The sequence below is a fragment of the Procambarus clarkii genome, chromosome 77, assembly GCF_040958095.1.
Source record: "Procambarus clarkii isolate CNS0578487 chromosome 77, FALCON_Pclarkii_2.0, whole genome shotgun sequence".
In the NCBI taxonomy this organism is placed as follows: domain Eukaryota; kingdom Metazoa; phylum Arthropoda; class Malacostraca; order Decapoda; family Cambaridae; genus Procambarus; species Procambarus clarkii.
In genome coordinates, this window is record NC_091226.1 from 20,255,692 (window position 1) to 20,267,941 (window position 12,250).

At 53.5% G+C, this 12,250-nt stretch overlaps 1 protein-coding gene across 3 annotated transcripts in view; it reads right to left on the reverse strand.

Moving 5' to 3' along the window:
- The window catches only part of mei-41 (meiotic 41), a 641,172-nt gene that overhangs the window by 100,671 nt on the left and 528,251 nt on the right, over window positions 1-12,250 (reverse strand). The window lies entirely within an intron of this gene.

Consider the following 12,250-nt stretch of genomic DNA (forward strand, 5'->3'; position numbering starts at 1 on the left):
AAGTTCATAACAGTACTGTACTGTATATTCATTCCAACATAATTATCTTTAACTATGTTGGAATTACTATGTAAGTTAATAATAAGACTGAGTTCAATTGAAAAATTGGGTAATATGTGAGTGGAATGAGCCATACAGGAAGCCCAGGCACTTGGGTCTGTGATGCCGATAAACCCTGTTGATGCAGGCAACCAGACCCCCCTAAAAACCAGCGTTGAATGTAATGAAACGCCATTTTCTGGGTGAGCCCCAGGGACTACCTGGAGCTTATCGGGCTAATGTATTTTATATTAGACCGGGACATTAGCAATGGAGTTCAGACCTACCAGGGACCAGTGCCGGAACCTGATCCCTTCAGAGAGGTTGCAGGGAGCAATGGCCCTGGAAAACCCCCATGTGGTTGAGGGTTTTCCTTATCTGCCATCGACTGGGGTTAGGCACCCAGAAAGGTAGGCGTAACAAAACAAACCCCCAAATGATAAGAAACTAAAACAAAAAAATGAACAGAGAGGTAGAACTCCTTATAATCCCAAGGAGTACACATTCAACGCTGGTTTTCTGTGGGGAGCCCCTATGACTCCTTGGAGCTACATACCCAAAGAGAAAATATATAGGGACTTACCCGGGAGGCGGCCACCGCAAACTCCTCAACGCGAAGTCAAAATAACTGGCTGCAACCTGCGACCCAAAGCAACACAAGAACACCGAGGAGCAGGCACGTTCACATAATAACGGGTGGCCAGGACCCTGTTCGACTTCCAAAATCCACGTGCCCGAATAAGAGCCAAAGACATGTTACCAAACACGGCTGTCAAAGCTGCAAACTTCCGAACATCATGGGCGCGAGGATAGACCTCAGGCTGGCTAGACTTAATAACCCTGCGGACAACCTGGGAGACCTGAGCCCTGGAACAGGGAATGAGGGAAACCGGATCAACCCAAAGCGCATCCCCAGCCACCCCGGCTGAAGCGCGCAGGTAACGGCGAAGAGCCGCAACCGGACACAACACATGATGCACCCCCGGCCGAACCAACCAAGCATCAATGACCCAAGGAACCCTCTGGAAAGCAGCCGTCTAGTTCTTCGCCAGAAAAGATGGAGACGGCTAAAAACATACAAACCTACCCTCAGGACCAAAAGAGCAGAAACCCCTGCGCCGGAGGAGAGCATGAAGCTCCCCTACCCGACCCACAGAGGCCAATGCCAACAAAAACAGGGCCTTGGAAAAACAATCTTGGACCGAAGGGGCCACCACAAACCGAGGAGAGGAAAGATAAGAGAACACCCTGTCCAAGGACCAGGACGGCTCAGGCGGCGCATGTCCAGGCTGGAAGTGAAGCATAGCACGAGAAAGCTGACAGAACAGGGCAGATGTGACGTCCACCCCGAACACAAGCTGGAGCGGCTCCGCCAGCACTGCACGATACGAGGCGACAGGATTAGGCATTAAATGATGGTCCTGAAAAAGCCAAGAAAGAAAGGACAAGACAATCCGATCTAAAAGAAATGACAACCTACGGAGAGCAAGAAAATGGCGAAAAGAACGCCACGAAACTTCATACTGTAGCCGAGACGAAGCTCTCTGGTGGGACACCATCAATGAAGCCACCTGATGACCATAGTAATGGTGATACACCTGCGTCAAAAAAGACCAGATGCGAAGAGCAGAGGAGAAGGTTGAACCAGCCCCGTACCGGACTGGTCCGACCTGCTGAAAAAGGTGGAGCTGCGGGAAACGTCTCGGGTTCAGACACCGAGCAAACAGTGCCGGAAACCAAGGCTGGGCCGGCCATCAAGGGACCACAAGGACTACTATTCCTGGGAAGGTCTCCAACAGAGCCAGAACCCGAAGCAACAGCTTGACCGGGATAAAGAGGTACGGGTAACCCCACCTCGACCAGTCCTGTCGAAAGGCATCCACCATGAACGCCTCGCAGTCGGCTAAGGGCATCAGATAGACTGGGATACGCTGAGACCGCACGGATGCGAAGATGTCCATGTCTGGGAGTCCGTGCATCTGGCAGATCCAACGAAACGAGTCGCTGTCGACCGTCCATTCCGTGGACAGGAAAAATGAAGCGAGACAGGCCGTCTGCCAGGACATTGGATACTTCCCGGATATGAACCACACGGAGAGCCAAACCCCGAGAATCCAGCAAACGAATCACTCGAAGGGACCAACCCCAAAGAGGAGAGGACCGACGAGAACCCCCGTAGTTCAGACAATGAACCACCAGAGAACAGTCTGAATGGAGCCGGATGGTCGAAACCAGAGCGACCCGAACCCTCCGAAGTGCGAACCAGACAGCTGCGAACCCCCGAACCATGCAGTGAGCACGACGGAAGGACGGAATCCCCCGTCCCTGAGCACTGGTCACAAAATCCCAGCCAAGAGACGATGCGTCCGTGAACACATCGAGCGAAGGCTCGGGAAGGCGCCAAGGCACCGAACCCCGAAAACCCCGAATTGGAAGCCAGTGATGAACCAAACAACACAAGGCTCCAGGAGGACAAACCCAATGATCACGAGAGAGGCGGAAGAGGCATCTCCGAAGGAACCAAAACAGACGCTGAAACCAAACCCGACCTATGGGTAGACCAGCATGGCGAAGTTCAGACTCTCGCATAACCGCTCGAGCAACCACCGAGTGACCCGGGACTCCCTCAGAAAAGCCGACGGCGGGACCGCAGCCGCAGCAGCGCCTTTGGAGGGAGAGATAAGGAAGCGGTCCGAGAATCCCAAACGAGATCTAGCCAGGTCCAAACCTGGGACGGAACCAGATGAGACTTCCTCCAGTTTACCAGGAACCCAAACCTGGCGAGCTGGGAAAGAACCATATCCCTGGCGAGCAGACAAGCTGACCGACTGGGAGCCCACACAAGTCAGTCGTTGAGGTAGGCCAAAACCCGAATCCCTTGCAGACGCAGACGGGACACCACAACCCAGGTAAGACGCATGAAAATGTGAGGTGCCAGATTCAAGCCAAAAGGGAGGCAACGAAAACGGTAAGCCTGACGCCCCACCACGAAATCTAACCAGTCCCGGAACCCCGGATGAACAGGAACGTGCCAATAAGCATCCTTGAGATCCAGCGACACCATCCAGGCACCCGGCTCCAACAGAAGCCGGACCTGAGACAGAGTAGTCATCCAAAAGGAGGGGCAAGGAATCCAGGGGTTCAGACAGGACAAGTCCAGAATGAACCTTAGATCCGCACAGTCCCATTTCGGCACTGGAAACAGGCGGGAAACCCACCTAAGGGACAGGGTCGTTTCGACCACGCCCAAGCGCACCCACTCCAAGATGACCTGACATACCAGCGATACAAAGATGCGAGAAATAACTATACGGCAGTAAGGAGAGAGGCAGAAAGAAATTTTGAAAAAAGGATTGCAGACAAATGTAAAACAGAACCAGGTCTATTCCATAAATTCATAAACAACAAATTGCAGGTAAAGGATAATATTCAGAGGTTGAAAATGGGAAATAGATTCACGGAAAATGAAAAGGAAATGTGTGAAACATTAAAGGAAAAGTTTCAAAGCGTGTTTGTACAAAATGAAATCTTCAGGGAACCAGACGCAATAAGAATTCCAGAGAACAACATAGAGCACATAAAGGTGTCTAGAGACAAAGTGGAAAAAATGCTCAAGGAGCTAATTAAGAACAAAGCAGCTGGTCCAGATGGAGTTTCACCATGGGTTCTGAGAGAATGTGCACCTGAGCTCAACATTCCTCTTCAACTGATTTTTCAGGCATCCCTGTTTACAGGAGTTGTAGCTGATGTGTGGAAAAAGGCTAACATAGTTCCAGTCAAGTGGAAGCAGGGAAGACCCCCTTAATTATACACCGGTATCATTGACAAGTGTAATAGTCAAAATATTGGAAAAAATAATTAAAACTAAATGGGTAGAACACCTGGAGAGAAATGATATAATATCAGACAGACAATATGGTTTTCGATCTGGAAGATTCTGTGTATCGAATTTACTCAGTTTCTATGATCGAGCAACAGAGATATTACAGGAAAGAGATGGTTGGGTTGACTGCATCTATCTGGACCTAAAAAAGGCTTTCGACAGAGTTCCACATAAAAGGTTGTTCTCGAAACTAGAAAATATTGGAGGGATGACAAGTAAGCTTCTAACATGGATGAAAAATTTTCTGACTGATAGAAAAATGAGGGCAGTGATAAGAGGCAATGTATCGGACTGGAGAAATGTCACAAGTGGAGTACCACAGGGTTCAGTTCTTGCACCAGTGATGTTTATTGTCTACATAAATGATCTACCAGTTGGTATACAGAATTATATGAACATGTTTGCTGATGATGCTAAGATAATAGGAAGGATAAGAAACTTAGATGATTGTCATGCCCTTCAAGATGACCTGGACAAAATAAGTATCTGGAGCACCACTTGGCAAAGGAATTTAATGTTAATAAATGCCATGTTATGGAATGTGGAATAGGAGAACATAGACCCCACACAACCTATATATTATGTGAGAAATCTTTAAAGAATTCTGATAAAGAAAGAGATCTAGGGGTGGTTCTAGATAGAAAACTATCACCTGAGAACCACATAAAGAATATTGTGCGTGGAGCCTATGCCACGCTTTCTAACTTCAGAATTGCTTTTAAATACATGGATGGCGATATACTAAAGAAATTGTTCACAACTTTTGTAAGGCCAAAGCTAGAATATGCAGCGGTTGTGTGGTGCCCATATCTTAAGAAGCACATCAACAAACTGGAATAGGTGCAAAGACATGCCACTAAGTGGCTCCCAGAACTGAAGGGCAAGAGCTACGAGGAGAGGCTAGAGGCATTAAATATGCCAAAACTAGAAGACAGAAGAAAAAGAGGTGATATGATCATTACATACAAAATAGTAACAGGAATTGATAAAATCAATAGGGAAGATTTCCTGAGACCTGGAACTTTAAGAACAAGAAGTCATAGATATAAACTAGCTAAACACAAATGCCGAAGAAATATAAGAAAATTCACTTTCGCAAACAGAGTGGTAGATGGTTGGAACAAGTTAGGTGAGAAGGTGGTGGAGGCCAAGACCGTCAGTAGTTTCAAAGCGTTGTATGACAAAGAGTGCTGGGAAGACGGGACACCACGAGCGTAGCTCTCATCCTGTAACTACACTTAGGTAATTACACACACACACAGTGTACACATGCACATGTGTACACATACACGTGAAAAGAAAATTACAAGCCGCCGACCAGTGGGCAGAGAGCACCATGCCCAAAAGGCCCACCTCGACAACAAAACCCCAATGTCCCAGCACAACCGCAACATGTGTCAAGACCCAAAAAGATCAGTCTGCAAGCCAGGAAGACCCCGGAACCCCAGAAGGCAGAACCGGGTCACACACGAGGAAACAAAGCCCCCTGAACCCACAAAAGGGGGCCCAAGAGAAAGAAACCTCCGGAACGAAACCAAAGAACCCAAAGGAACCCGGAATCAAACCAGGGGGAGCGCAAACCACCACATTTGCCGGCGGAGAAACACCACAGAAAGGCAAAGCACAGCCCCCAGACAGAACCCCCTGGGAAACGGTCAAAACAGACCCAAAACCGAGGGACAAGGTGTGGGAGCAAGCATAACTGACAGGGACACTGAGCCCAAACCCAAGGGCCCAGACCAAAAACAGATAAAACGGAAAACCCGGTGTAAAATCAACACTCAACCGTTCCCAGAGGAACAGGAAACGGGCAGAAAACACCAGAAAGGCATAGAACGACAACAGGAGAATAAAACCCCTGAAAAAAGTGAAAAACTCACCCCAGACGCTCGCTCGCACACCCAGGCACATGTAAACAAACCGCAACGCCGCCCTGGTGGCCACGCCTGGAAACCCGCAGAAGAAAATGGCCACCAGAGCAGAGGGCTGTGACTCACGCAAAAGATACAAAAACACGCCAGCAAAAGTGGGAAGCAAGCAGACTGGATGAGCAAAAAACTCAGCCCAGAAGCAGAAAACCCAGGCAGGGGCAAACTGCCCCGGAACAGCTAGCAGGCATCCCCCACAGCCCTGGGAACCCGCAACAGAGGCCCTGGGGCAGAGCCGTCCTCCAAGTCCCCCGCCCTTAAAGAAAAGCAAGAGTCCATAGGAAAGGCAACAAGAAAGGGTCACTGGTAAGGCCCAGAAGCCTTGGCAGGAGGAACAGGCTCGAAAACCTCCGTCCCCAACCCGAACGGGGCAGCCCCCGAAAACCGCCTGAGTCTCTGCCCCAACTAAACCCCGCCCTGACCCCGAAACCCGCAGATGGTCCGGAGCCGGGAACAGGGAGGGAAAGGGGCGAACAGCACCTAACTAAAACGGGGCAGCCCCGGGGTATCCGAGTGGGAAACCAACCTACCGTGTTACAGCAACCTAACCTAGCTTGCAACACTCATGCCGCCTGTACTCTGAACAGTAATAACATCAGGAGAGTACTGGAGAACAAGCAGAGAATCTCTCTCGCAAGACTCCGGGTCAAGGTGTCAGTGACCCAACAGGCAGCATAATGGAGGTAAAGTGGCGACTGTCACCTGGAGACAAGGGCACAGCAACCAACGATCCCGTACAAGATGGGCTGGGACCCAGAAGACAAATTCAATGGTCCACCGAGCCCCGATAGGGGGTTTCCAAGGCCCGTAGAGGTAACAACTACGGGAAGCCCGGGCAAGTTGTTGCTAACCGGTTTAACACCCAAAAATAACAAAGGGGTAGAGGACAACACTGAAAACCCCTGCAACGTGTACAATCACGGGGGCCTAGCAGAGGGCCACCAAACACTACCAGTGGAACTATAGCCACACTAGGCAAACCCCCACCAGGCAAATGAAAATAAAAACAAAAGAAAACTCCCCCAAAAGTACACCGTCTCCAGAGGCAACAGGAACCGGTTGCCACTTAGGTGGCAGGTCGCGCAACACCTTGACGCCCTAACCAGCACAATACCAGTCCCTACCCAGGGCCAAACAAGGGCCCCAAGCCCTAGCTGGCCCCAAGGGTCAGGCAAATGCCGAGCAGCAAGAACCTCTACGGGAATGGTTCCCGAACACCCCAGGGAAGATAACCCTGTTATGCAGGGGTAGTACTCACAAGGCGCCCAGGGAAGGAAGCCCGTAAGCGCATGCAGCCCCGGCACTGGTGAGGTACTCCTGGCCACCGCACAATACAACACATGGCAGTGAACGCCACACAAGGCAAACAGCGCCTAGGAAACTGAGGCCAGAGAAGCGTCTATCCCGGTTGACATTAGCTTACGAACTGATGCTAGGCAGCCGGCGCGGTAGGTCCGGGGAGCCGGTCGGCCGAGCGGACAGCACGCTGGACTTGTGATCCTGTGGTCCCGGGTTTGATCCCGGGCGCCGGCGAGAAACAATGGGCAGAGTTTCTTTCACCCTATGCCCCCTGTTACCTAGCAATAAATAGATACGTGGGTGTTAGTCAGCTGTCACGGGCTGCTTCCTAGAGGTGGAGGCCTGGTCGAGAACCGGGCCGCGGGGACACTAAAAAAAAAAAAAACCAGCGTTGAATGTAATGAAACGCCATTTTCTGGGTGAGACCCGGAGGCTCCCCGGAGCTTTACCGGCTGATATGCTAATGTCAGACTTTGGCATCAGTCATGTGTATGGAGTTCTAGGGCCTACCGGGGACCACGAGCCAGAACCTGGCCCCCTCAGAGAGGCAAGGGGAGCAATGGCCTATAGAAACCCCCGTGTGGTTGGAAGCATTCTATGTCTGCCATCGACCGGGTCAAGCATCCAGAAAGGTAAGCATTCCAAAACAAACCCCTATTCTGGTGAAAATTGCTACCTAAGCCGAACTAGTGAATAGAACTCTTCAACAGAAAACACGGAAACTAGTATGACGTCATACGTCACCGCGCCGCTGTCTGCGCAGCTCCCCCCTCCCCGGGAGGGGGAAGGGGGAGCCCCAGACCTCCCACGCCGGCTATCCACCCATCAGTTCTGAGGCTGGATGTCAAAACACGCGAAAAACGCCGACCGGAGGGAGGGAGGGTTGCCGGGGAGCCTCCGGGTCTCACCCAGAAAATGGCGTTTCATTACATTCAACGCTGGTTTTCTGGGGGGAGCCCCGTCGGCTCCCCGGAGCTAACTACCCACAGAGGAAGGTCAAAGGGACAAAACCGGGAGGCGGACACCACGCACCCCCCAAGGAGGCGAGACAACCGGCAGCAAACGCCAACCCAAGGCGCCACAGCCCCGAAAATCCCGGGAACAACACGAGAACCACGAGCAGCAAGGCCCCTGCACGAACACCAAAAAGCCATGCCCGAAAGACTGCAAGGCCACGTCGCCCAGACGGCAGCGAGAGCAGCGAAGCCACGAACGCCACAGGCATGAGGGAAGAACACAGGCAGCTTAGCCGCAAGAACACGGCTGACCACCTGGGACACCATCACCCGCGAACCGGGAAGAACAGAACCGGATCAACGCAAAACGCGCTCCGGACCCAAACGCCGTGGCACGCAAACAACAGCAGAGGGCCGCCACTAAACACAAAAACGACACACCCCCGGCCCGACCAACAAAGCACCAACAAACCCTGGACCCCTCCAGAATGCAGCAGCCCCACCCCGCGCCAGAAAAGATGGAGACTGCTGCCATCAAACAACCAAAACGCTAAAACCGAAGGAGCAAGAAAACACAGCGAACCGACCCCCAGAGGCAAAGGCCCAAAGGAAAGAGCCGACGAAAAAACACACCGGAACCGAAGGGGCACTACCAACCGAGGAGAAGACAGAGCACGCTGACCAGAGACCAGGATGGTGCAAGCGGCGCACGAACAGGCCGGAGGTGAAATGACGCACAAGACAGCTGACTAACGGTGCAGAAGCAACACCAAGACCGAAAGCAAGCTGAAGCGGCTCCGCCTGCGCCGCACGAAAAGAGGCGACAGTATGTGGCAAGACGACGGCCCCCAACCCCCACTAGAAAACCAAGCCGAGAGTAAACCAAGCCAACAAGAAGGACCCACCGAAGAAGGGACAGGAAAAGGAAGGACCGCCAAAATACCCCATACTGCCGCCAAGAAGCACGCAGGTGGGACACCTACCACGAAGCCACCCGACCACCAACCGGAGGCGAGACCACGAGGCAGAACATAAGCAGCCCCGACAAGGCCCCCCCGAGCCCAGGAAAAAGGCGGAGCCGCGAGAAGATCTCGGGCGCGACCACCGAAACCCAGGCGGCACAAGGAGATGGAACGTCTGCCGAACAGAAAAACTCCGAAGCATGCAAGCCCGCCAGGAGTTCAGAAACGACGGGTCCGACGCGAGACATCGCAAGAACCCCCCCAAAAAAAATAAAACAACAACAACAACCGGCAGGGCAAGCTAGGAAAACCAAAGAAGGCGGAAGGGTCGCCGCCAGAACAGGACCCGAACCAAGGGGCCCGAACAACTGCAACAGACCGAAACAAAGAAGCACATCACAGGACACAGGCTGACCAACGCCTAAGAACACACGCAGAACATTCCTGCTGCAGAAGAGGCAGGAAGAAAGAGCAGAAGCACAAAAAAAAAAAAAACAGGAGAACAACCAGGGGTGGACAATCAGGCAGGGACAAAAACCCCACGCAATCCCCAGGCACAAAACGGCAGCAAAGCGCCACTCCACAACCGGACACAGGAACAAGGACACGCCACCGTGAAACACGGTACCAATGCTCACGTGCAGCAGCAGCAGCAACAGGCACCACTGCAACATGCAACATGTAAATAGCAACTCCCCTCTGCAAAGGCAGAGAACGGAGCAGGCAGACCCCAGACAGGGCCAACGGAGACACGACAAAACCCTGCAGGCCCAGAAACCTGCACCAGGCGACCGACGGCGGAGAAACCCCGCTCGATACCTGCTGGATGAGGTACTGGGAGCTCTTTTACACCTCAAGCCCGGCCCAAGGTCAGGCCAGACCGGCCAGAGGATGGCCCACCAGGCAGCTGCTAGGAGCAGTCCACCGGCCCACATACCCCCACAACCAGGACGGGCCGGAACTGCCATACGAAAACAGGCCAGTGCGCCCTGGAAGTCCACGGACGAACCAGCAAGAAGGCTTATGCTCGCAAGTAGGTCGTGTAACAAGCACAGACCACTGATGGTAATACAGTGTTCCCCAAAAGTGCCAATAGCACCACTGCACTCCACTGGTACTATCCCGCAAGTTCTACCAGATAGGCGGGACCCAAGAGCCAGAGCTCAAATCCTGCAAGCACAGCCAGGAGCCTCACCAGGTGAGTACAGAACCAACCCTACAACCCCCACACCTCACAACATTAAAAAAGGAGGGTCCCCTGAACGACTGTAGCATGGGTTGGACATGCACAGGAGGGGGACAGGAAGGGGTGATAAAGGGACAGTCACTGGTGTGCGAACGGTCCCAGTTGTACAAAATTATACCTAAATAAAGACAGGTATATGAACACCGCCGCATCCAGCGCCCGGCCAAAAGACGCCAGACCGCAGAAACTCACCTGGCGAATGGTGGCTCGAACTTGACACGACTCAACCGTGCCCAGAAGAACTTGGGAGCACCGCCAGGTGAAGACGCCAGAGCCGGACCCGCAGGAGAACAGGGAGAGGCGAAGGAGGCGGTCCACACCCATGACACAGAAAACCGCGGTGTCCTCCCCACAACTGGGAACCAGGACACCCCTGGCGCAAAGGGGCACATACCGCAGCCAGGGAGAAGAACGAGAGGCGAAGCACTGTAGCAAAAAAGGGCGCAAAACCCCAGCACTGAACCATCGCCCAGACCAAAACAAACTCCACGGCGCATGCGCATAACACGCTGGCCGAACCGCACACCCTCCCTGCGGGAAGGCGCCAGCCAGGACTATTGCACGAGAAAAAGAGCCAAAAGAGGAAGCAGGAACAAGAAAACCGGCCAAAGAAGCAAAGAGCCCAAAAAAAGGGAACCCAAACGGGCGACAAGTAGCCCAAACGGGCGACAAGTAGCCCAAACGGCCGACAAGTAGCCCAACCGGGCGACAAGTAGCCCAACCGGGCGACAAGTAGCCCAACAGGGCGACAAGTAGCCCAACAGGGCGACAAGTAGCCCAACAGGGCGACAAGTAGCCCAACAGGGCGACAAGTAGCCCAACAGGGCGACAAGTACTAGGAGCCGACAGACGTTCCAATAATGCGGGAAGTAGCGAAAAACCTTCCCGTACCCTCGAGAACACAGAAGCCAACACTAGTCCCGAAGGCACACGAAGGCGCAGGCGCACCCGAGATCAAAAGTCACGCAGAACCCCATCGAACGGGGAAACATGACAAAAACACCGTCCCAAAAAGCGGGGGAGGAAACATCCACCCACAGGACGGAACCAACCGACTCAAAGGCCAAGGAACCGAGCCCGGGGAGGGGCCGACGTCCAACAGCACGTACGGCGAGTGGGGAGGAAAAACCCCACTCCGCGTAACCACAAGCCCCGCCTAGAGGGGGATAAAACCCCCCACGGGGTCTAACGGGGCCAAGGCCCCCCAAGTCAGCCCCTCCCCAGCCCCGGGAACCTACACGACAGGCCCCGGGGCCGAGCCGTTCCCCCAAAGCCCCGGCCGTACCAGAAAACCGGGGCAGCCGTGAAAACACTAAGGAAGGGAGCCCACTGGCAGACTCATACAACACGGCTGGAGGAACAGGCCCAAATGCCCCCGTCACTACCCCGGAAGGGGAATTCCCCGAGACTGCCCGAGTCTCAACACCACCAAACACCCCGCCCTGAACCTACAGACGGTAAGGAACCGGATGCAGGCAGGAAGGGTGAACCAGGGGAAAAACGAAATACAACGGGGCAGCCCCGGGGCTCCCGGGGAGGAAACCACGAGAACGTTGCCACCACCAAGGCTCAAGTGCAACGCCCCTGCTGCCCGCACCCGCTTTGTTAGCACAACTGGGTAACCGAGCCACAACGAGCAACCAAACTCGCAGGACACCGGGTCGAAGGTGTCACCGACCCCACAGGCAGCAGACGGAGGCAAAACAGAGAGTCACCCAGAGACAAAAGGTGAGAGCAACCCTCAAACTCGCTGGAAGCGAGGGGGGGGCTCTGGGGTCACATCCATCGGACCCGCGCGCCCCCAGGGGTTTCCCAGGGTCCCGAGCGTTTACTTTAAGAGGACTCGCGCTCAGGTAATCCCAGGCAGGGTACTGCTAACCGGCACCCAAGCTACCAAACAACTTTCTAAGAGCTGAACCCCCGGGACGTGTACACTC